The sequence below is a fragment of the Rhinatrema bivittatum genome, chromosome 3 (genome assembly GCF_901001135.1).
Source record: "Rhinatrema bivittatum chromosome 3, aRhiBiv1.1, whole genome shotgun sequence".
NCBI classification, from domain to species: Eukaryota; Metazoa; Chordata; class Amphibia; order Gymnophiona; family Rhinatrematidae; genus Rhinatrema; species Rhinatrema bivittatum.
This window is the reverse complement of record NC_042617.1, coordinates 99,627,048-99,653,928: the sequence shown is the minus strand read 5'-3', so window position 1 is coordinate 99,653,928 and position 26,881 is coordinate 99,627,048. Positions and strand designations below refer to the sequence as shown.

The 26,881-nt window shown below is 42.8% G+C and overlaps 1 protein-coding gene across 2 annotated transcripts in view; it reads right to left on the bottom strand.

Moving 5' to 3' along the window:
• Positions 1 to 25,338, bottom strand: part of SNAP25 (synaptosome associated protein 25) — a 165,546-nt gene extending 140,208 nt beyond the window's left edge. For both annotated transcript variants that reach the window (XM_029593523.1, XM_029593522.1), the window contains exon 1: positions 25,214 to 25,338. The gene's annotated coding sequence lies outside the window, so the exon portion shown is untranslated. The remainder of the gene's footprint in view (positions 1 to 25,213) is intronic.
• Between the last annotated feature and the right edge of the window lie 1,543 nt (positions 25,339 to 26,881).

Sequence of the window (26,881 nt, the reverse complement as noted above, 5' to 3'; positions counted from 1 at the left end):
AAGCCGATCTACTGTATCTTAACAACACAATTATTGAGAGGACTTCCCAAAACTAACTAGAAGCTCCCAGAGAGAATCCAATGTCGCAATTGTCAGCCTCGTTGGTACTGATGGGGACTCACCAAGAGAGACATACGGCTCCATCGATGACAGACCCAAAGAAGAAAATCCCAAGGCTGCCTCTGGCATAGCAACACCACCTGATGCAAAGGGAAAAGACTACAGTCTGGCACTCGCTCTTCCACCATCCTCTACCACCCATCATGAAAAAAGCTGTAAAGATGCTAAAACCTCACTGGCCTTTTCCACTGTGGTGGCAGCAATAGCGTCATCCACGAGCACCACAGGAAGCCTGCATGAGGGAGACACATCTCTCTGCCAGTGGAAGTCTCTGATCCAGATGGCTGAGGAAAACCTCTTCCCCAGGTGAGACTGGCGCTCTTTCACCAAGAATCCCTGTTCTGCAGATGACTGGGACTGCTGGCCGGGTAGGTGAATGAGATCAGAGGGGAAAGCCTGCACTTTCCCCTTACATTTTCAGGGCATCTTAAAAGGAAAAATTGATAAGGAAACAGGGTACAGCACAGCAGCGAACCATGTCCTCACTCATGCTGCCATCTTGCTCCTCCATTATATATTGATGTATTTGTTGTGAACTTGCATTGTACTTGTTACGGAAAAACAAGTAAGAAATAAAAGTGATGGATTGATAAGGCTTAGGAACTCAGGAACTCATTTTGAATTAAAGGACAGTCTAACCAAAGAGATCTCTTTGTGTATTTTCTTTCTGCTAAATGTGACATTTATGATACATGAAAGTTTATTTTTCTCTTTCGTATATAAAAAGCATTTTTGGTGCTGAATTGCAATTTAATTTGGCAAATCACAAAATGTGGGTTAGTCCATCTCTATTACTATCGTTTCTAGGGATGTGAATCGTTTTCCATATCGTCTTAACGATAGAAATCATGTGGCAGGGCAAGAAAATCGTCTTAGGCACGATTTTTTAGTTAAAAAATCGTTAAAAATCGTTTTTTCCGATTAGTGCGCACTAACTCGAGTTAGTGCGCACTAACGGGAGTTAGTGCGCACTAACTGGGAGTTAGTGCGCACTAACTGAAAATGATACAATTTGACACTTTTCAGGTCAGTTAAGGTCAGTTTAGGAATGAATATGTATTCCTATTGGCTGCCCTCTTATTTATTCATGTTACCAAGTTTCCTACTGACAGTATATGGGGGATGGGAAATGGAAACAGTTGGTAGCTTGACAAAACAAGTAATGTGATCAGTCAATGTGACTAGAACTTGTGCCCTAACCCTGATACCAGGGGTATTGTGATCTTCCTGCACACAGTGCCCTATCCCTATTAATACCAGGAGTGTTGTGATCTTCCTGCACACAGTGCCCTATCCCTAATACCAGGGGTGTTGTGATCTTCCTGCACACAGTGCCCTATTCCTGATACTGGGGGTGTTGTGATCTTCCTGCACACAGTGCCCTATTCCTGATACCGGGGGTGTTGTGATCTTCTTGCACACATCCCGATATCAGGGATAGGGCACTGCGTGCAGGAAGATCACAACACTCCTGGTATTAATAGGGATTGGGCACTGCATGCAGGAAGATCACAACACTCCTGGTATTAATAGGGATAGGGCACTGCATGCAGGAAGATCACAACACCCCTGGTATCAGGGATAGGGCACTGTGTGCAGGAAGATCACAATACCCCGGAGGAGTGAGGGTCAGGCAGCTCCCCCCTGTCTGTGAAGCCAGCCTCTCACTAGTAATGCAGGGAGGGAGCTGTCTCAGACTTCACCATCCTCCCCCCCCCCTTACCCACACACCATTCACTAGCTGGGACATGGGGGAAGTCAGGAGTGAGGGTCAGGCAGCTCCCCCCTGTCTGTGAAGCCAGCCTCTCACTAGTAATGCAGGGAGGGAGCTGTCTCAGACTTCACCATCCACCCCCCCCCCCTCACCCACACACCATTCACTAGCTGGGACATGGGGGAAGTCAGGAGTGAGGGACAGGCAGCTCCCCCCTGTCTGTGAAGCCAGCCTCTCACTAGTAATGCAGGGAGGGAGCTGTCTCAGACTTCACCATCCTCCCCCCCCCCCCTCACCCACACACCATTCACTAGCTGGGACATGGGGGAAGTCAGGAGTGAGGGTCAGGCAGCTCCCCCCTGTCTGTGAAGCCAGCCTCTCACTAGTAATGCAGGGAGGGAGCTGTCTCAGACTTCACCATCCTCCCCCCCCCCTCACCCACACACCATTCACTAGCTGGGACATGGGGGAAGTCAGGAGTGAGGGTCAGGCAGCTCCCCCCTGTCTGCGAAGCCAGCCTCTCACTAGTAATGCAGGGAGGGAGCTGTCTCAGACTTCACCATCCTCCCCCCCCCCTCACCCACACACCATTCACTAGCTGGGACATGGGGGAAGTCAGGAGTGAGGGTCAGGCAGCTCCCCCCTGTCTGTGAAGCCAGCCTCTCACTAGTAATGCAGGGAGGGAGCTGTCTCAGACTTCACCATCCTCCCCCCCCCCTCACCCACACACCATTCACTAGCTGGGACATGGGGGAAGTCAGGAGTGAGGGTCAGGCAGCTCCCCCCTGTCTGTGAAGCCAGCCTCTCACTAGTAATGCAGGGAGGGAGCTGTCTCAGACTTCACCATCCTCCCCCCCCCCCCCTCACCCACACACCATTCACTAGCTGGGACATGGGGGAAGTCAGGAGTGAGGGTCAGGCAGCTCCCCCCTGTCTGTGAAGCCAGCCTCTCACTAGTAATGCAGGGAGGGAGCTGTCTCAGACTTCACCATCCTCCCCCCCCCCCTCACCCACACACCATTCACTAGCTGGGACATGGGGGAAGTCAGGAGTGAGGGTCAGGCAGCTCCCCCCTGTCTGTGAAGCCAGCCTCTCACTAGTAATGCAGGGAGGGAGCTGTCTCAGACTTCACCATCCTCCCCCCCCCTCACCCACACACCATTCACTAGCTGGGACATGGGGGAAGTCAGGAGGGAGGGTCAGGCAGCTCCCCCCTGTCTGTGAAGCCAGCCTCTCACTAGTAATGCAGGGAGGGAGCTGTCTCAGACTTCACCATCCTCCCCCCCCCCCTCACCCACACACCATTCACTAGCTGGGACATGGGGGAAGTCAGGAGTGAGGGTCAGGCAGCTCCCCCCTGTCTGTGAAGCCAGCCTCTCACTAGTAATGCAGGGAGGGAGCTGTCTCAGACTGGTATCAGGGTTAGGGCATTGTGTGCAGGAAGATCACAACACTCCTGGTATTAATAGGGATAGGGCACTGTAAGAGATGACTGTAGTAGATTGAATAAAGATCTGATGTTTCTGCTCTCCTCACACCAAACAAAAACAACACACAAGCAGAGAAGCCCTTCTTACAAAGCTGAGCTAGTGAGTTAAGTAGGAGGAAAAGTAAACATACTGGTGCCAGTGTGGCTACTTAAAAAATACACTTACCAACAATCAATTACATATATTTGAACTGTGTACAGTTCCAGCCAGGACCACCTTTCTAAAATGCACAGTGATTGGCAAATTTAACATGCACTAGCATTTCAGGTGCCTGCTAACAAAAATAATAAACAAACAAGTTCTAGTCACGTGAGTGCTGATCATTACATTACTTTTTTTGTCAAGCTTCCAACTGTTTCCATTTCACATCCCCCCAACCATATTGGTAACATCAATAGATAAGAGCACAGCCAGCCAATAGGAATACATACATACATATTCATTCCTAAGTGACCTTTACTGACCTGGGAAGTGTGAACACTTTGTTTCATTTTCTGTTGGTGTTCGTTAGTTTCCAGTTCCATTTCCCATCCCCCCAACCATCACCTCAGTGGTAACCTTGGTAATATCAATAGATAAGAGGGCAGCCAGCCAATAGGAACACATATTCATTCCTAACTGACCTTCAGTGACCTGGAAAGTGTTTATTTGTATCATTTTCAGTTAGTGCGCACTAAATCGAGTTAGTGCGCACTAACGGGGAGTTAGTGCGCACTAACTCGAGTTAGTGCGCACTAACACGATTTAACGATTTTTAACGATAAATCGTTAGAATTTCTATTGTATCGTGTTCTATAACGATTTAAGACGATATAAACATTATCGGACGATAATTTTAATCGTTGAAAAACGATTCACATCCCTAATCGTTTCTTCACTATTCATGCAGTCTCCTAATCAGAAATGATGTTTTGCCACACACACTGCTGCCCTGACTATCACTGCAGTGCCCATTCTCGGGGGGTTCAGTTGTTTTGATGCGTGGGGGAGAGAAAGGATGGTAAAGGTGGGACCTACAATGTGCCCCTGCTTGCAGCCTAATTGATTTTCTTCTCATTCTCCCTCGTCAATTGTTATATAGCAAGTGGCCTCCTGTGGCCAAGAGGACAGGCTGCCTCTCCCTTCCAAGCTCCTCAATTAGTGCTCTCAGGTTGGCAGCAGGTGACCCTGGAAAATGATCATGCAGCTCCACACCCCCCTCAGGCTGTCTGCGAGCATCTGGTATTTGTCTCTTACACTCCTCGTTCTCATTGACAAGGTAGAATGTTTGTCTACATTTACAAGAAGAAAAGAATCTGTAGGTTTCTAACCAGTGAGTCCCCTAGCAAGGGGAATTCAGAGAACATTGGCAACATTCAGTTTTGCCCTTGGGAAAGGAGGGTGCCAAACTTACTAGTCATTAAAGTTTTTTTTAAAAAAAGGACTATGAAACTATTAATCCATGTTTATGAATATAATTACTGCATAGCCAGTTGACGGTTTAGTGGAAGAGGTCCCTGGTTCAATCGCTGACTCAGGTGCTCCATTCCTCGGGTCAGCTGGGGTTGGGAGCTATACGGGCAAAGATTTTCTTTTGTGCAACTCTTTATAAGCCAAGTTCCAATTTGTGCGTTACGAGCTAAATGTGTGCCTAAGAAAGTATAACACAAATAATACCAGGATTTTGAAAGTGTTAAGTAATTATTTTAATTATTTCACCATATCATTTGTTTTAAATAAATAGAAAACATAAAATATATTTGATTTCATATTTTTTTAAAGTTAGCATATATATATATATATATATATATATATATATATATATATATATATATATATATCGCTTTACTATGTAATTCTGCCTATTATGCTATTTTATGTGTGTGCTATGTTTTGCTCTGTGTGCATGGTGCTTGACCTGTGTGCGTCTGCAGACACACACATTTTAGAGGGAACAGTGACCAGCCAGCGGCGACCCGATTAACGGTGCGATTCCACCAGGCGCTGTTACAGAGGGGCAGCCCACTACCATCGGGCACTTAAAGAAAACTACATCTTGTGAGAAAAAGACACAAAAAAATTGTAAAAATGAACTGAGATGTTAAAAGAGAAAATCAGCGATGTGAAGACCCGCCCCCCCTGACGTCATGACGACCAGCCAGCGGCGACCCGATTAACGGTGCGATTCCACCAGGCGCTGTTACAGAGGGGCAGCCCACTACCATCGGGCACTTAAAGAAAACTACATCTTGTGAGAAAAAGACACAAAAAAATTGTAAAAATGAACTGAGATGTTAAAAGAGAAAATCAGCGATGTGAAGACCCGCCCCCCCTGACGTCATGACGACCAGCCAGCAGCGACCCGATTAACGGCGCGATTCCACCAGGCGCTGTTACAGATGGGCAGCCCACTACCATCGGGCACTTAAAGAAAACTACATCTTGTGAGAAAAAGACACAAAAAAATAGTAAAAATGAACTGAGATGTTAAAAGAGAAAATCAGCGATGTGAAGACCCGCCCCCCCCCTCCGACGTCATGATGACCAGCCAGCGGCAACCCGATTAACGGCGCGATTACACCAGGCGTCGCGCGACAAAGGAGTTTTCCCCTTTGTGCTCCCCTTCGTGCTAACATTTGTGCTCCTTCTAATATAATTATATTTATGTTTATGTTAATAATTTAATTTTTATTAATGCTATTTAGCTTTTTGCTTTGTTTAAAATTATTTCATTATTGACGTTTAAATGTATTAGATTAAGGAATTTTACTTCCTGCTTATTCTGTTTCATTGTAAACCGGTTTGATATGCACTTTATGCAGGAAAATCGGTATAAAAAAACTAAAAATAAATAAATAAATAAACAGTGCTGCAGAGGCAGCAGTCTCAGTCCCCAAGGGTGAGAGTAATGGCCATTGCTCAAGGATGACACCTAGTGGCCAGATTTAGAGCCCATAATTGTAGGTTTCTAGAAAGAGTTCTGATGATTGGCCCTCATCCCAGGACTGTCACTGCAATGACCAAACTAAGTACATTGGGGAGGAGGAGATATAAAATAGGTGAAAAATCATTGAGTGGTTGTGACTGAAAGTTCATACTGCCAGGAAACCAGGCCTAGTTCCAATTGAGGAAGAGGCTCTAAGGAACAGGAGGAAAACTGCTAGGTCAAAAAAAAATGAGGTACTGATTCTTTTTGGGGGTGGAGGAACCTAAGTGTCCCCAGAGGGGCTCTGCTCTTCCTGTGGATATGACTGAATACAGCACTATTACATTTTATATTTTCATGTGTCCAAGAGTGACATGAAAAAATACAGAGTCACTTTAGCCATCTCTCTTTAAAGCTCCAGAAGGAAAATAAATTATCCTGGATAAACTATGAAAGGGGTATGGTATTTCCCTCTACCCGCATATAAGATGATTTGAGGGTCATATTGCTAGCATCCACTTCTGGCTGGCATGTAACCCAAAGTTATATTATTGGCTGGTTAAATGTCTCTTCTCGGTAACAACTGTTCGCTTACACTATCTTAGATTGACAATGAATGCTCAAGGCAACATCAAGGGCATTGTTGCTCTCCAGTAATGGACATATAGTTCAGAAGCAGTAGGAGTCTGATCTCGAAAGCTTCATGCAGTGTTTTCACAATGCGCAGTGGCTTTGCTCCAGCCCCTGATGCACTGTCAGCAAAGCGATGTGAAATGGAGTTCTGCAGCTGGCATGCCGGCTCATTTTCCACAATCATGTCTGTGGAAGAACCGAATATCTTTCTACAAGCCAAACAGAAGGAATTAATCTCTAAATATTACAGGAAACAGCAGCAAATATGAACATAAAATCTTTGCCATTTAAAAGAATGGAGAATTGGAAATAGCTTTTAAAGAGAGCGAAGGATTCATGTTCTATGTACAAGTAGCTTGTAAGCAGAGAGATCATTTTAGAATGTGGAAGGGGAAGCTTCCCACACTGTTTGCTTAAAATGGCTCTATTAATTTATTGTCCCAGGAGGATGCAAAACTTGTGCTCTTCTCTGTGGCCCGCAGTCTCCCAGCCTGAGAGCAGAGCCTGACTGCCCTCACTGGGGAGGGGAGAGGGAGAGTGCCACCCACAGAGTAGTCTTTAGGCTGGAGCAGGGCCTACTGCTGTATCAAAATGTGGGGTTTAAGGGAACCTAGGTCTCGCCCTCTGAGGTACTCTACAAATACTGCCACATGGGGGCAGGCAGGAAGGGTTTCCCCGGCTGCACTGCTGTTCCCGCCTTCTCCTGCAGCCTATTGGTTAGTGCGCTTACACCGAGAGTGAACAAGCCTCAGAGAGAGAGAGAGAGGCAGGAGCAGCATCAGGGGAGAGAAAAGGTTTCGGCTTGCCCCGCTCAGCCTGCTTTTTCCAAACTGCTTGTCTGGTGATCTGCAGCTCTGCAGTTCTCACTTGAAGGGCGAGATGTGGCATAAGTAAGAAATGCGGGGGGCGCCAAATAAAACCAGAAGGATTGGGTCCTCCCTTTTCAAGCTGCAGTGAACGTTGCCTTCTCTCTTTATTCCGTTTTTCATCCTATTGCTCTTCTTTCTCCCTTCCTCTCCTCCTCCCTGGCAATCAGATCAGTGACAGTGGGGACACATTAAGTACATGTGGTGACCCCTTGGGATCTCCCCCAAGAAATTGGGTAGAGAGTGATCACCATGTGGTGATCTCCCTTGGAATCTACCCAAGAAATTGGGTAGAGAGTGACCGAAGGGCGCTTGGTGGCTGCTGTGCTGCGCTCCTGCCTGCGAAAAGCACTCGGGTTCAGAGAACGGGGGGTCATTTTGAGTCAGAGTTTGAAGGAGCAGGAGACCTGGTCTGTTTCTGTGGTTTTCCCTTCTCCTGGGCGCTGGCCTGGTAACACAGAATAGGAAGGAGGCAGACACCTTTCCAGCACATAACCTGTCCGGTAGAATTGTCTCAAGTTTTGAGTTAAAGGGTTTTTTGGAATTCATTTCTGGAGTTTTCTTGTGAATCTCTAGTCCTGGCCCAGGGAGGGAAAGCCCCCTGCCTTGGTACGCGGAGAAGAGCTGCTGTCTCCGTATCACGGCACTGGATGGACAGTGGTGACTCACTTCCAGAGAAGCCCATTTTTGCATTTTTATGAAGTTTTTGCCTTTTGGTTGGTTGGGAAGTCTTTCCTGCTCAGAACTTGGGGAAGGAAAGGGTTTTTCCCCACTGAGAGTTGATAAAGTTTCTTTTGACAAAATCCTGTTTCAATCTGAAAAGGAGAAGAAACAGTAAGAATATTTTTCCCCATCTGGAGACCCGCAATGTTAGCTGCATCTTGGGATGAGAAAAGAAGATTGAGAGGGTGAAGTTTTAGAGAACATTAGGGCTTCTGGTATTTGCTGAAAAGACATTTTGCTAACATCTAGGATATCCTGGCCCCACATTGGGGATTTTCATTTTCCCATACTCTGGAGGGATCATTTCAGGACCCAAGTTACTGAGGGATACCGGCATAGATAAAGAAAATTTGGAGAAACTGAGTTGAGAAATGGCTGTGTCCTAGAACAAGTGTGCACTGTGCCAAATAAGAACATAAGAGCATGCCATACTGGGTCAAACCAAGGGTCCATCAAGCCCAGCATCCTGTTTCCAACAGTGGCCAATCCAGACCATAAGAACCTGGCAAGTACCCAAAAACTAAGTCTATTCCATGTTACCGTTGCTAGTAATAGCGGTGGTTATTATCTAAGTCAACTTAATTAATAGCAGGTAATGGACTTCTCCTCCAAGAACTTATCCAATCCTTTTTTAAACACAGCTATACTAACTACACTAACCACATCTTCTGGCAACAAATTCCAGAATTTAATTGTGCGTTGAGTGAAAAAGAACTTTCTCCGATTAGTTTTAAATGTGCCACATGCTAACTTCATGGAGTGCCCCCAAGTCTTTCTATTATCTGAAAGAGTAAATAACTGATTCACATCTACCTGTTCTAGACCTCTCATGATTTTAAACACCTCTATCATATCACACCTCAGCTGTCTCTTCTCCAAGCTGAAAAGTCCTAACCTCTTTAGTCTTTCCTCATAGGGGAGCTGTTCCATTCCCTTTATCATTTTGGTCTCCCTTCTCTGTACCTTTTCCATCGCAATTATATCTTTTTTGAAATGCGGCGACCAGAATTGTACACAGTATTCAAGGTGTGGTCTCACCATGGAGTGATACAGAGGCATTATGACATTTTCCGTTTTATTCACCATTCCCTTTCTAATAATTCCCAACATTCTGTTTGCTTTTTTGACTGCCACAGCACACTGAACCGACGATTTCAATGTGTTATCCACTATGACGCCTAGATCTCTTTCTTAGGTAATAGCACATGGAACCTAACATTGTGTAACTAGCATGGGTTATTTTTCCCTATATGCATTACCTTGCACTTGTCCACATTAAATTTCATCTGCCATTTTGATGCACAATTTTCCAGCCTCACAAGGTCTTCCTGCAATTTATCACAATCTGCTTGTGATTTAACTACTCTGAACAATTTTGTATCATCTGCAAATTTGATTACCTCACTCGTCGTATTTCTTTCCAGATCATTTATAAATATATTGAAAAGTAAGGGTCCCAGTACAGATCCCTGAGGCACTCCACTGCCCACTCCCTTCTACTGAGAAAGTTGTCCATTTAATCCTACTCTGTTTCCTGTCTTTTAGCCAGTTTGTAATCCACGAAAGGACATTGCCACCTATCCCATGACTTGTTATTTTTCCTAGAAGCCTCTCATGAGGAACTTTGTCAAATGCCTTCTGAAAATCCAAGTACACTACATCTACAGGTTCACCTTTATCCACATGTTTATTAACTCCTTCAAAAAAGTGAAGCAGATTTGTGAGGCCAGACTTGCCTTGGGTAAAGCCATGCTGACTTTGTTCCATTAAACCATATCTTTCTATATATTCTGTGATTTTGATGTTTAGAATACTTTCCACTATTTTTCCTGGCACTGAAGTCAGGCTAACCGGTCTGTAGTTTCCTGGATCGCCCCTGGAGCCCTTTATAAATATGGGGGTTACATTAGCTATCCTCCAGTCTTCAGGTACAATGGATGATTTTAATGACAGATTACAAATTTTTACTAATAGGTCTGAAATTTCGTTTTTTAGTTCCTTCAGAATTCTGGGGTGTATACCATCCGGTCCAGGTGATTTACTACTCTTAAGTTTGTCAATCAGATCTATCACATCTTCTAGGTTCACTGTGATTTGTTTCAGTCCATCTGAATCTTTACCCATGAAAACCTTCTCCAGTATGGGTACCTCACCAACATCCTCTTCAGTAAACACCGAAGAAAAGAAATCATCTAATCTTTCCTCGATGGCCTTATCTTCTCTAAGTGCCCCTTTAACCCCTCGATCATCTAACGGTTCAACTGACTCCCTCATAGGCTTTCTGATTCGGATATATTTAAAAATGTTTTTACTGTGAGTTTTTGCCTCTATGGCCAACTTCTTTTCAAATTCTCTCTTAGCCTGTCTTATCAATGTCTTACATTTAACTTGCCAACGTTTATGCATTATCCTATTTTCTTCTGTTGGCTCCTTCTTCCAATTTTTGAATGAAGATCTTTTGGCTAAAATAGCTTCTTTCACCTCCCCTTTTAACCATGCCGGTAATCGTTTTGCCTTCTTTCCACCTTTCTTTGAAGCTCCTTTCTTTGAAGCTCCAGGGAGGAAGATTCAGAACCAATGTCAGGAAGTATTTCTTCACGGAGAGGGTGGTGGATGCCTGGAATGCCCTTCCGGAGGAAGTGGTGAAGACCAGAACTGTGAGGGACTTCAAAGGGCATGGGATAAACACTGTGGATCCATAAAGTCAAGAGACCGCCAATGTAGAGTGGGTGGCTCACCAGAACGATGGCTACTGCCCGGAGACAATACCCTTATTAAATAAACATACAGATGCTTACTGTGACTCCAACATCGCTCTAAGCTTCAACAGCAAGAGGAAATGTGGAAAAAAGGATTTGCAATCACAAAGAGGGGAGTAGCTGGCTTGTTACGGCGGTTACTACTACCCCAAACCAAATAAGCCTAATACTTCACTTTCCAAGCATATACAGCATAGTTCTCTGCTTCAACGGCAGGGGAGAAGAAAAGAGGGTTCACACTCACAAAGCGGGGAGTAGCTGGCTTATTACGGCGGTTACTACCCCAAACCAAATGTGCCTGATACTTTGCTTTCGATGCATATCCAGCATGGCTCTCTGCTTCATGGCATGGGAGAAAGGCTGATACATCAAGCATTTCCAGCATAGCTCTCTGCTTCAACAGCAGGGGAATAAGAAAAGCTGAGGCTTCACGCATATCCAGAATAGCTTCAACTGCAGGGGAGAAGAAAAAAAAAAAAAAAAGATTCGCACTCACAAAGCAGGGAGTAGCTGGCTTGTTACGGCGGTTACTACCCTAAACCAAAAGGGCCTGATACTTCACTTTCAATGCATAACCAGCATGGCTCTCCGCTTCAACGGCAGGAGAGATGAAAAACAACCAATAGGGGCTGTATGACATAGTCTGGGTAAAGGGAATAAACATGGGTGTAGCTTGCTTATTGCAGCGGTTACTACCCCTACTACCCCTAACTAATCAAGCTAGGTATTTCACTTGGATGCAGCTCCATCACTGCTCTCTACATTAATGGTGGGGGTGGAAGGGAAATAGAACCAAGAGTTAAGAGAAAAAGATAAGTATGAGAGAAAAAAATGTGTGAAGCTTGCTGGGCAGACTAGATGGGCCATTTGGTCTTCTTCTGCCGTCATTTCTATGTTTCTATGTTTCTATGTTCTTAATATGTGGACTACATCTGGATTGTAGTCCACATATTTTTTTAACAATGACCACGCCTCTTGCACACTTTTTACTTTTGTAGCTGCTCCTTTCAGTTTTTTTCTAACTATTTTTCTCATTTTATCAAAGTTTCCCTTTTGAAAGTTTAGTACGAGAGCCAAGGATTTGCTTACTGTCCCCCTTCCAGTCATTAAATCAAATTTGATCATATTATGATCACTATTGCCAAGCGGCCCCACCACCGTTACCTCTCTCACCATATCCTGTTCTCCACTGAGAATTAGATCTAAAATTGCTCCCTCTCTCATCGGTTCCTGAACCAATTGCTCCATAAAGCTATCATTTATTCTATCCAGGAACTTTATCTCTCTAGCGTGTCCCGATGATACATTTACCCAGTCAATATTGGGGTAATTGAAGTCTCCTATTATTACCACACTACCAATTTGATTAGCTTTCCTAATTTCTCTTAGGATTTCACTGTCAGTCTCACCATCTTGACCAGGTGGATGGTAGTATACTCCTATCACTATAGTCTTCCCCGACACACAAGGGATTTCTACCCATAAAGATTCAATTGTGCATTTAAAGTTTCACCTTTCCCTCATCCCCTCCCTCAGCCATCCCTCCCCTTCCTGCAGGCTTGATACCCCTCAAGTCAAGCTACTACTTCTCGTTATTTTTCTGGTTCTTCCAAGTTATTCTTCCAAGTTGTCGATTCCCTGTTCAATGTAAGACAATTGTTGTCATTGTTCGCATGCTTGTTGAATGTAAACCGAACTGATAAGTAACCCTGTTACTTGAGGTTCGGTATATAAAAGCTATAAATAAATACATAAATAAATAAATAAATAAATAATGTAGTCTCATGCAGGATGTTTATCCTGTTGGACTCTATGCCATCCCGGACACAAAGCATCACACCGCCTCCCGGGTGCTCCTCTCTCTCATTCCCAAAGACGTGCAGCAGTGAAGTTTAAGCTGGAACACCCACCCAGAGTATCCCATCTGGTTATTTGGTATTTACCTCCATCCGTACTACACGTTCTGAAAGTTCACTCCCGATAACTTGGGCCCTGGAGGTCCTTCCCCTTCTCCCTTTGCCCCCCCCCCTCGCCCTTTTTTGGAAAATCCATGCACTATGGTTATTGGGAATGTGAAGGGATTAAGCTCTGGGACTGAGTGGGACCCCCTTCTGTCAAGGATAAATACCAGAAGAGGAGCTGCACACACGTTCCCAGTCTCTGCAAGGGCTCCTTCTCCCTCCCTTATGATTCGTGGTTACATAGGGAAGGAGGTAGGGAGCACAAGCTCACCGTGCCCTTGCCCTTCTGTCCTTCTACACTCTTCCCATAATGCTGTGCCCTGAGAAACCGAGAGAAACCTGAAGAAGAAGAGGTGTGGGGGGTAGACCTGCATTTCCCAATAGGCATACAAGGTCTGTGCCTTAGGGGACACAATTTTGGGGGCAGCAAAGTTTCTACCCCATTACACTTCCCGGACCGGCCACCCCTCTGGTCCCCTTATCCGGTTACAACCTGGACCTGTGAGCCTTTCCCTCCTGTCGCCCCCTCCTCAAAGCTGAATGCTCCGGATCTTGCACCACTCGGCAGCGGGCACAGGCACTGTTTCAAGCTGGGCTGTGTGCTCACAGGCCTCTCCCCACCCCCCCCACTGCACAGAAGTCCAGAACAGCACATGGCCTGATCTGGCTCACTCCCTGTGCTCCCTGATTTCTGATAACAACTGAGCTAGAGCCGAGCACTGAGCTCTGCAAAGGGGCAGTGGGAAGGAATCAGGGGAAGGATCACAAGGTGGATTTTAAAGTTGATTATTTTCCACCTTGGGGGGTCATTCTTGGCAGAAGGTGGAATATCAGAAGTTTATAAATAAGTAAATGCAATCTGAGGCCCGCGGTGGAGGAGATGGTAGGATGGCCCCCTCCGGTAGAAGCAGCAGATGCAGAAACCTGTCACTGGGGGAGATGGACAGAGACCTGGGAAGGAGGTGATAAAGAGAAATCTGGGGAGGAAAAAGAGAGGAAGAGGAATCTGGGGAGATAGGGGAGGGGGAAATGGGGAAGAATGCAAGGAAAAGAAGGGAGGAGAGAGTAGAATCCAGGGCAGGAGAGGTGGAGAGGAAATTCTGGGCATGAGAGGAGATGGAGTGAAATCCTGAAGGGGAGGAAGAAGATATGGAATGAAACTTGATGGAAGATGGAAGTGAATCTAAACGAGATGATGGAGGGAGGGATGCTTGAAAGACAGGAAGAGGACACCGAAAAACCTGAAAGAGGGAAAGAAACTGAGGGAAGCCTATGGGAGGAGATGGAGAGGAACCTGGAAAAAAGCTGAAAGGAGAAGGAGAGGGAAACAGAGAGCAGAAAAGAAGGAGAAATGGGGCAAAGGAGAAGGGGTTAAGGTTGCACTACACCATCTGCACTCCCCTTCTGAAAAATCCTAAATCTGCCCACGCATGTCAGATGTGATATTCAGTTGAATTTCTTTTTCCATGTATGGCCAGATTGAAAACAGGACAATGGTATGTCCTGTGCTTGCTTAAGCAGGACAATGGTTCCTTTCCCCTCCCCATTCCTTTCTGTTACACACCTTCTCTTTCTACTCTCACAAGCCCCCCATCCCCAACAGACAATCTCAACAATGTCAATAATCTCCAGCTGCTGACTGGGAAGAGGAAGAACCCCTGTATCCCACCTTCCACATGGCAGTGATTATTCCAGGGCAAATGGAACGCCAATTCCACCCCTATCTGGACCTCCAATCCTCTTTCTCTCTCCTCCTTTGGACTTCTGATTTCCTTTCCCCTGACCATGGACCTCTAATTTAATTCTCCCCCCCCCCTCACCCCACATGGAATGACAAATGTCCAGTTCCCACCTCGCCTACTGCTCTTTTCAGCTTCCAGCCCAAGCAGAACTGGCTCTGTTTAAAACCCTGCAATCCTGAGACCTAAATCCAGCTGAAAGATGCTACTTTTGAACAATAGCTGGGACATCTCCATCCCCAGGGGCTGTGAGTGCTGCCTCTGTACTACACCCAGCCCTGGCCAACCCAGGGAGCAGAAGACCTGACTGGGGAATGAATTCAGGTCCTCCATGTTAGAGCATGCAGCACTACAAATGAGCCACCTGGCCAGCCCCAGATGGGCTCTCTTATATGCTAAAATAACAATAGAAAAGTCATTGAACACACTCAATGTAATACAGTATTTATATAAGTGCATGTGACATTCTACTATATTTTATGGACCTGCATGCAACCAGAAGAAATGAAAGAACTCATGACATAATCCTAAACTTGATTTTTATCAAAAAGGTCTGAATACTCCAACTTGAGTAAGCAATAGTTTGGTAGAATAACTTGCATCTTAATGTCATCCTTTTGTTTCCCACCACGACTACCATCTTGCACACTCTTAGCTCAAAAGAAGACTGTAGTGATGCCTTAATGCAGTTTTTGTTTTATTGGCCTCTAACCTGGAAAAAATTGAAGTTGTGCAAAAAAAGTATGCACCAAAGTTAATCTCTGTGAGTCAGAGCCAAAATTTCTCCATGCCGATACAAATAGCTTTTTTGCAGCATGAGAAATAATGTTACAGACTATCTCCAGATCTTCCGTAAGTTACCAAGTTTAAGAATTTAGAAGACTAGAGGCCACTTGGCCTTATGGAAAACCACCTTAGGTTGACATTTCTGATATTGTTATTCTAAACTATGGGCCACCTTCAGTGAAAGCAGCATTTGGAGTTACTACAGGGAAATATCAATTATCTTCCTTCTCTCTCCACATAGTTGGACAATAATTCACTGCTCATTTAATTTATTAGCACTGTCAATAAATGAGCCTGTGGTTTTCAAGAGGCTGAGATGGAAGCTCACAGCATGACAAGCCACTACACCAACTATGAGATGCTGAATCACAAGCATGTGTCACTTGGCAAAATATTAATACAAGAGAAAAGTAATACAACAGATATTATAAATAGTAGCATTCAGTAATGTTGTAAGATCAATGTTTTGATATAAGTTCAGTTGAGCCCCTAAATAGTTAGGCATTTAAGTTAGGTGCCTATTTTCAGCAGAAAATTCACATAAACTTAGGGTCCTAAATTTAAGCTTCCTATTCATTTGGCTAGATTTAAGTTCCAAAGTTAGGTGCCTAATTCTGAAAAGCAGAGGTAAGTCACGAACTTTTTAGGCTCCTAAATTTAGGAACCTAGTGATACTAGGCATCTGAATTTAGAAATTCAAGCCTCATAAATTTTCAAAACAGCTAATTTAGTAGCCTAACTCCCAAAGTTAGGAGCCTAAACCCTTTGAAAATCTGCCTTAGATTTTTAAAAATTCTGCTCAGGCCAAAAATCAGAAAGAACTTGAAAGACTCAACTTTTTTTTTTTTTTTTAATGTGTTGACTAGGAAAGAATGATTAAGGCACACCACTTTATAGTGTGATTTGTCTAAGGTCTCCCATTTTTTCTGGTAGGTCAGATGCTTAATCACAAATCTGAGAACCTCCAGAATCACGGCCTACTATTCTAACCTAGTAGACCATACATGTTCCCCATATTCCATATTCCAAAGCTGCAACTCATTCTGTTAAATTTATGGGTCTATGTTCATGAATGGAATAGAATTTGAGGTAAAATTCAAGAATGAAGTACATTGACAGCACAGTGTGAGAAGTTTCCACAGTGACTGTCACCCAATTGCTTTTAGTTATTGCTTTCACTATCACACAGCCTTGAATTTAATAAAAAGAAATACTAAGTACATTAGCATAGCAAACTGTTTATGGAATGGAAGTGTGTGTGATCTGTATGTATTTTTTAAACATGTCAGAAACCACAGCACAGAAGGCATAACCTTGAATAAAATATTTTCTTGATGCTACTGAAGCTCTCTAATTGGATTCAGTTAAAGTTCTAAGGATCTTCAAGTTATTTAATACATATTAATATAATTACCAATTCTATTCCCATTTTCAACCCAACCCTTTACTGGTTAGCCTCACTAAAACTCTTTTAGAGGGAAAGTTGAACAGGAGCCCATCTCCAAAATACAACCAAGCAACACAGTTATTTTACTAGACAGCAGAAGGTGTTAAAATGCTGGGATCTCAAGTGAATTACTTCTAGAATAAACAGGTGCTAGAGTAGACTATCCCACCATCCAAAAATAAACCTGCATAGGAGTCACTTCTAAATAATTCTTAGGTTAGTTTAGAGATTCAAAGTTGCCAATTACTTACTGTATCTACCAATTGCTGTACAACTTAAAAGGTAATTATGCAAATCATGCCAGTAGAGTAGTATCATTGAGATACTGCCAAATATCATGAATTGAGTGTGGTACTCTCAGTCTTCTCCTCCTTCATGAGGGGCATAGCTGCACCACAGAACCAGCAGTCAACCATGGTAATACTTTCCATGATTGATTGTTTCTATTTAAGACTAAGCAAAGAGCCATATTTTGGTCATGTGCAAGGCACGCTGACAGCTGTGTTGCAAGGCCCATTCACGGGGGTCTGACTTTTGTTAATTATATGAGTCTCTTGCTTTTTTTAGGCAGTAAAATCAATCATGTTCAGATATGTTACTCTGGGTTTTTTAGATATATGAAAAGAACACCGACACACATGAAATAAAAACATTAACTGAAGAATTTCTTTTGCATTCATTATACAACCAGATTGCACAGGGAAGAATATATTACTGATTTGAACATAACACAAGCAGTAAAGCCCAAAATATCAAACACAAGTTCTGGTTCAGTAGCTACCATATTTAAAGCCAGGCATGTTTGGGCAAATTCAATATATCGCAGCTATCAGTTGCACAGAAAATGCAGGAATAATTATTGTACCATTTTTATTGCTTTTTGTAGCTCTGTTTAGTGCAGGACACATGTAGAACATACATCCAATACAATCACAGCAAGTAGGAGAGTTACAAATATATTCCCAAAATAAAATAAATGAAATGCAGCCTCATCCAGAGCTCGGTTAATCTGAAAGTAAATCCTGTTGTGGAAATCAAATCTTTTAGCCACATTGAGGGTGGGCAATTTTCCGCCAGTTCACCTGAGTAATGTGCTTTTTACCCATGGAAATCACTTTTAAAATTGTCTTCCCCATCTTTAGTTGATTGTTTAGTCAAAAAATGATTTAAAAAGGGTTGGAGTTTTCTTCTTATAACGTTGATAGTGAGAACATGCATATACAGTTTCCACATATTCTGCACTTTTCCACAAACTTAAGATAATCCGTTAGTTTACTGTGGTACATATCTGCCTTTTTCCACTCCTGGAAGACCACTGAAGACATGCCCAGCAGGAAAAGTGGATTATAACGTAGTGACATCATAGAGAATTTCAAATGTATCTATAATGATAGCTGAGACACTCAGCATGAAGTCAGCCAATGGACTGGCTCCTGTGGCAAATATATCATTTCTCTAAGTTCAGGGTAGGGAGTGTTGGCTTGGTCCAACTGCATCCATGTTTTGCCATTGGTGATATAAACCACTCCCCCAGAGCCTTACTGGGGATGCATAAAATATTTTAATATATAACACATCTCAACACTCTCTTTTAATTTAGTTTTCTACAGTATTCTTCCAGAAATCCTTGGCATTTTATAGCTCCAGCCAAAAGAAAAAAATGTTTGCAACTCCTTGCTAACATTATGAGGTACTATTAAGCCTGAAACATATGATGCAGTTTTGGGAGCAGATACATACATTTCTAAACTTGTTGTTCTGACTATGGATTTCTTAATCACCTACTGCCAAGGCACTAAGCAATTTACATTTAAAACATACATAAACATAAAACATACTATTTGGATCAGGTTTCAAGATCTTTTCTCACAGTTTGAATTACTCTTGGATAATTGACATTATACAGTAAATGATACTATACATGATATGCTTATGGAATTATGTTTTGCTTTTATAATGTCTTCTCTATCTTATTTGAAAAAGCAGTCTTTTTAAATCTTATACACTGAATTGAATATATACCCTCCATATTATTTGCTATATGAACCTGCAAATAATTAAGCATATCTGAAAACCATTTAAGTGGAAATTTTGTCTAAAGTTTTCTATTCCTTTGCTCATCCAAATTTATATTTAATACTTTATTTTAACTATAGTTAACCCTGAAACCCTAGACCTTATCATATTCATCCAACTCCCTCATTAGGCTGGGCATAGAAATAATGGATTTTGTCTGGTAGCAGTACATCATTAACTAATAGAGCCAGCTTATTTTAATTGGCTCCACCCTTAGATGCCATGATTATTCCGAACATGCACAGATAGTGCTTCCAAGTCCAAAGCAAACAACAGCAACGAGGTCACAAGGGGCAACCTTGTGTGGACCCTTTTAAACCTGGAAGAACAGAATAAACTCCATTGTTCCTGATCCTAGCTGTAAATTCAGCCACATTTCTGCCCTTCTAAGAATCTAAGGAAACTCGGGTCTACTCTGTCAAATGCTTTTTCAGCATCAAGTGACAGGAGCATTGTAGGTATTTTCTTGAAACCCAGAACAGGCAAGGCATTCAAAACCTTTCTAACATTACCAAAAGTCCAACATGTTAGGACAAATCCCATTTCATCGTTCTTAACCACGTCAGGAAAAGGTGCACATAAGAGTTTGAGGAAATAGTTTTATGTCTATGTCTGACAAAGATATTGGTTGTTAAGATCCACATTGAGGCTCTTTCTTTTGCTTTAATTATGATTATAACAACAGGATATAGTTTTTTTTTCAAACATATATATATTTTAAAATTGAAATGATCCAGGCTTACTAAATGGGCAGAGGGTATTGTATCTGTCACCTGTTTGGATGATGTGTCTAATCACTAAACACAGCACTTTAGAAGAGAGTTTTATCGCTCATTTCCCATCGCTCTGTTCTGCCTTTCATTTGGTCATTAAAAATGTAAAATGTTGCAGACCTAAGCAGTCAAAGCAATTGGGAAAACAAAGAAAAATGTTGCCTGCCTCTCCTTGGCATATTGCCTTCAAGCTTTTTTTGAAAAGCCGGGTCATAAGGGTAACATCTGCAGTTTGCTTTCAAGCTGTATCTTTAGTCAGCAAAGAGTGGAGCTGGTTGGCTAACTTTACTGATTTCCAGTCCCGATACTTTTTCTAAGGCTAAAGTCTTTTATATACCGTTGTTAAGCTGGGAGCAGTCACAATGGTTAACAATGAGGCACATAAATTAATGTTGCTAAATGTATTTATTATACCAACTATTAGTCCTCTCTGTAGCACTGATTTCTTGGCTCACAAGGATGGATCTATACAGAAGAGATGGACTTATCATTTGCACTTTAGGGAGAAAATGATAACTTTAAAAATGGTACATTTTTAGATTCTAAAAATTAGTCTTTAGATTTGTTTGCATCGTCTCCTACTTTCTGCTTGCTACTGTATCTTGCTACCTTCAGTCATCTATATATCTTTACATTGACAGAGATTAAACTCTTGACTTTAGGGGATACAAACCTGTCTCCTAATTTTCAATATTTGCATGTTCTCATTTTTTAAATTATAAGTCTATTTTGCAATCAGTTTCTCTTTAAAGATAACTGGAAAAGTCTTGGTGTTGCCTATAATCCTATACATTTTGTGTTCCTTCTTCTAAGGAGCAGTAACGCTTACCTCCTTAAATCTACTGTCTTCTCAGCCCCTCATCCATACACACACACACATACATGCACACTGACTCTCTGTCTTCCTCTCAAGATTCAAAAAACTCCATTGGCATGCAAATGTGCACATGCAACGTCAAAGGAGTATGTTGAATTGTAAAAGAAAAGAACTGCAAAGTACAGAGGAGAAATAACAGGGACAGATATAGAGTGGTGGTGATGCTGAACAGTATTGTCAAAGGTCAAATTGTATTTTTGGCCTGGTGGATGGATGCAGCATGTGTTGCTGCAGTATCTGCTGTTGCTTTTGTTTTCCCTTAGGATTATACAGAGATTTTCCTGCTCATTCTTTAATTTGAAGTCTTGTCATCTTTGGGAAATGTGCTTCTCATATCTTTGTATTTTTCACAGTACAGGAGGAAATACATTTCTGTTTCTATTTCTCCAGTGTTGCACTGCATGCGCACTCAGGTTCCTTGGGGGTTTCTATTTCCATTTGTGTCTGCAGTTGTCTAATTTGTGGTCACTTATACTATATTTGGTAAGGGTCTATTTTTATTTTGCTAGTGTGACCAAAGTGAGATATTCTTCTAGCATGTAGTCTCTGTGGGGGGATCAACAGCAGTCCGGTTTATTTTGTTTTCCAATCTTCACCTCTCTCTCTTTCTCTGTTTTCTGGAACAGTCATGCTATATAATTTTTGTTTGTTTAGGCTCAGTACTGCTGGCTATGTTGACTGGTTGGTGTGTCAACCTTTTTCTCCATATTACAATGCTTATCAAGTAAAATAAAATACACCTACAGAAACTATTTTCCTACAGTACTTTACAATGTGCCAGATGCTATTCAGATGCTGTCTCTCTACAGAATAAATAACCCTGTAGAGAAACCCAATTACAGTCATCACAGTAAGCTAGCAAATTTTCAATTATTTCTTGAAATTCAAAGATTTTTGAAACAGCTATCATTTCCCCTTTAAATATCATTGAAAACTGAGTTATCACCTTTGCAGTAAGATTACTCCTGGGGGAATTCTGCACCATTGCGCAATGCAGAATTGATGCAGAATTGCCCAGCCATGCAGAAGTTTGAGTTCTTGTGCAGAATTTGGGTGGCCACAAGGATCAACAAAACAGAGCAGTGGAAAAGGGTCCTTACTCATATACCACTCTCTCCTGCTGCTGCCACCTCCCCAATCCATCCCTGTCAGTCTGTCAATCTCTCCACACCCCACTCTCATCTTGTTCCAGTGTTCACTTACTGCCAGTGCTGTCCCCATAGCAGCTGTTGCCTTCTGGCACTATATGTCTCTATGTGAGTTTGAGCTCTACGGTGCCCATATTCCAGGACAGTTCTCAGTCTTATGGTCTAAAAGGAACAGCATGAGATTTGGGGCACCAATGCTGTTCACACTCATTGACAGCTGTGCAATGCCTCTACTGTAACAGCTGTTTTGGAGGCAGTATCAATAGTGAGTGAATGTTGGAACAAAGTGAGGGAAAGTGTGAGAAAAATGACAGAGTGGGAAGACTGGCTGTGGAGGGATATGGTCTGCTGGAGACTGGATGGGGAGGGGGGTAGCTGAAGACTGACTAGGCATGTAGGTTCTGGTTGACAGGCAAGCAGCAGAAGACTGGATGGGGTGGGAGCATATGGAGACTGGCTGGTTGCATGGGGCAGCTGATGACAGGGAGAAAGAGTGTGTGGCAGAACAGGGAGACTAGCTTGGGCACAGAGTGTGCAGAATAAGTTGGGGCAAAAAGAGAAACCGCATGTGGATGTGGGACAAACTGAAGGTGGAGAAAGAGGGAGAAAGAATGTGCAGTGAGGATGTTATGAGGGAAGAGAGAGGGGGAGATTGTGTAGTAGGGAAGAACTGGTGCAAAGAGGGAGCATAAACTGGTATTGGGTGTGTGTGGAAGTGGGTGGGATGGGAAAATTGATCTACTGCCATATGATTAGGGCTTCTGGTTTTCAGGAATTTTAATTTGGTGATTCACAGAGCCCCAGAGGAGATGTGGGCAGAATTAATTTTTTGCAACTTCTGGCATTTGTAGCATCGACCATGGACTCCACTGTTTTGCTGCAAGTTTTGGCAGACGCAGGAAGTCAGCACTGATTGCAGTTTGAAGCTCCTCTCAGGCTCCCTATATTGCCAAATTAAATCCCTGAACACTGTGAGCTCTGGTTATGATGTACTATTACAATATTCCTGAGGTAATTCTGCACCCATAACTTCAAAATTTGGCAACTTTGAGTAAAAACATTTTTCTGTATTGCTGTTTAACCAAATAATTATTCAAAGACAGTAATTGTATTATATGACTTTGACAAATAAGTTTTGAAAATCTTGCAAAATTTAATCATATTGTTCACAGAATCCTTAACTTGTTGGCATAGATTCCCCTAGGAGTATAAGATGCTCTTTTTGCACGGTATGGCTTGAATACTGTAGGAAGCTTTCTAGTGGAAGTGATTAAACCCAGTCATCCTCTGTAGACCACAGTCCATCGGGAAATAGAAAGCGATTGCATTTGCAATCTACTAATTTTCACTTTAAGAATGTCCCTGTGTCTAGGTTGCAGAAGCTGTGCCTCTCTAGAGTGATGAATTTCTCCAGTGCTCACATGTAAATCTTTTTTCTTACCTTTAGATTTTCATGACAATGCAGAAATGCATTAATGCATGATTTCAGCATTTTGTTTTTCCATCTGGCAAGTATTCTTGGAAAGGCAAAAATATGAATAAACTTGGCTGCCTAAAATGCAACGTCTTCCGGCAATAATCTACAGAATATCTCCAATTTCACCAAAATGGGGAAACTATCACAGGAGAAGGAAGGCATCCTGTTTTAGACAGTTTCAGATCTCTTTACATTGGGATTCAAAATAACAGATCGGGACGTCGAAGGGGAATCTTCAGTCTCTGCACTGTTAACCTTTCACGAGCCCAGATCAGTCTACGTGCCAAAGTGCTCTTTAAGGTGGTACTGCAACTCCCACGGAGTCTGGCAACACACTAGCTGGGCGTGACCAGCTGCAAGACCTAAGTCCTTGCGTTCCATCAATTTCCTCTCCTCTTTCGCAGCCGCACTTTCACTAGCAGCATTTTTAAGGAGACCCCGGTGACAGCCGACAGACCCATATTTTACTCTGACGGGCTCGGCCATCTTCTCGGTTTGAAAGTGGCCAGCAACCTTACGACAGTTCAGCACTTATTTACAACCACAAAGAGTGTTCATTTTCCAGGTTCTCCTATATCCCAAGAGAACCGTTGAAATATGCCTTCTTAAACATGGATGGAAACGAGCCCCCCTCCCCCCTTGAGCTCCACTGCAGAGCAGTTCCCTCCACCCCCCCCCCCCCTCCCTCCCTCTTTCTCCCACTAGCTGCGAACAAAACCAGCAGTAATTACTAATGCCCAGGCACGTAAATCTGGCACCTCTGCTGCCTTTGGTTTGACGCAACTACGCAGAGAGCTGTCTGGACGTGCGAAAGGATTGTATCTTTGTGAAGTTTCAACATTTTAAAATCTCTTCTTCGTCATAAATTCGCCCTGCACAACTGACTGACGCTCATGTTTTTCTTTGGTTTGCAAAAACTGCACAGTTAGCAAAATACCTCGCCTAACCTAGATCGATCGAGGCTGTATCTGCAATAAATGAATAGGCTTTGGGCATGCATATAAACGTATGGATGGGAATCCGAAAGAAAAAAAAGTCTGCATTAAGTATTTCCACGGGAACTGTGATGTCAGCTGTGTATTCATTCATCACAGACACATATACATGTAGAACATGTTTGCTGGAACCTGACTTCGAGGCAGATTCAGGTGTGTTTTAATTCAGACGAGAAAGTGCACAATCTATTCACGCTGCTCTGCTAAACATTAAAAGCATAATGCATGTAAAAGATATTAAAGAATGCACTAGAGTGATCTTGGGGAGCCACTGGTTCGAGCGGGTGACATACAGCGCAGAACGCCACCTCCACCAGAGACAGACACAAGCTCGCGCTCTCCGCACCAGCTCTGCAGTCCAGCGCTGTCCAAGGTGCTGCTTTTCCTGAAACCGCCCACCAGAGCCTGCTCAGGCTCCACACTGCATACATCTCATCATAAATCAAACTATGCTGCTCTACAGAAAAGAAAACCAAGGCAACCCTTCTCCCGTCCACGAATCAAAACTAATTCATTCTATTTCACCATTAACACCATTATTTTCCTATTCCAAAACGCAAAACCATGCATTATGGCAAATGAATTAGGTCAAAATAGAAAAAGAATTGTTTAAAATTCCGGCTGAACATGCAGACCTGATCAGGTGGTTCCAGTCTGCACCACTGCCTCCCCATAAATGCAGTATTTCTTCCAGCCGACTGTAAAGAAATTATGCGCCGCTTACCTTGGTTTCTGTGGAGTTCAATTCAGTTGAGGCTGCTGTGGAAAGTAGACTGTTTAAGGCAACAGACTATTTTTTAAGGCTGTTGCTGTAGAGAGGCAAAAACAGCCGTGGCAGACCTCCTCGAGTCTTCGTCTTCAATGGAAAAGAGCTCTGCCCTCATCAAAGATGGCCGTCCTTTTTGACGTCAGCAGCTTTTAATAGACATCTATCAAGGGGCGTAGGGGGTGGGGAGGCAGAGCAGGCTGGGAGAGTTTGAGTCATCCACTGCTGCACTGGACTGCAATCCTTTGCATTTTCTTCCGCTTTATAAACCAGGCGAATCAAAATAGCCTGAAACTTGTTCTAATGCATAACGGTAAGAATTTAACTTGATTGTGCAATTTATTTGTAAAAAGTCAGATTTTTTTCTGCGTGGAGGTTTGGATACCTAGTTCGAACATAATGCAGCAGTGATTTGTTTTCGCCAAAGGGGTGGTCCAAAGGGGGTATTCCTCTACAGCCTGTACTCCATATAAGGCCAATCTACGTGGGTGGCTACTTATGTGCAAATTCTTCCATCAGAACAAAAAGGTACAATTTTTGGATGGGTTAATATGATCATTTGACTAAAAATAGAGAAAAATAAAGGAAGGAAAATATGAAATATAGATATTTTAAGTATACTTAAAAATAAAGATAATTGAAAATATACCTTAGGTCTAGATTTCCAAAAAATTGCAAAGTTTTAATAATACAACTTCAGAATTAAGAAAATGTAAATAAATATTTTTTCACATCTTTGTGCTGATATGAGATGTTTAATTAGCCTTCCATTAAAGTAGCATTTGATTTTTTTTATTCCTTCTTATAATGCCTATTAGTGTTAAATTCAAAGAAGACTTTGCTGATTTTATGAGTCCAAGAACAGGAAAAATACACTAAAATGAAAGGGGGCTCATTTAGTCATTTCCCAAACCTTGAGCATCCTTATCAGAAAGCTCAGGATTACTTAAGCAGCACATTTAGAGGGCTATGTACTAAGCCTCATTAAAACTGGCTGTTAATCTACTGATCTTGGGTATGTTTGGTCTAACATGTTCTTCTTGCTTCTGTGGGCTTCCAGTTCAATTGGAATTGAAGCTGGGATTCACAAACTGTCATATGCAAGTGCTTGGAGATTTTTTTTCCATATTTTATATCTTCTCTCAACTCACTGTGCTAAGTCATTGCAGCAGTATTCATCAGCTGAGGGCAACACATCAAGACTTCTTGCAAACCTCTGCAAACATGAGTCCTAAATCCAGCCACTAGATGCTGCTGTTGTGTGATGGCTGGGGCTCCCTCCTTCCAAGGACTGTGAGCACTGTCTCCACAGCATCCCCAGCTGGCCTAGGCAGCAGAGTCCTGGGCTGGGCATCAAACCCACATCCTCCACATAGCAGTTCACAACATGGCCACTGAAACAGTCCCCGTGTGTTAATTTTACCATGGGCATTAATGTCAGGGTTAATGCCCAATGTATTAAAGGGATTAAAGCCTTTAGTACATTGAATGTGAAATGCAGGTTATTGCATTAGATAGTTAATGCCACTGTTAATGCAAAAGCAGCCACACCTATGAGAGATGTCGTTACACTTTTTTATTAGCATCCATTATCCCTCACCTCACCTCCAATGCCAATGCATGGGA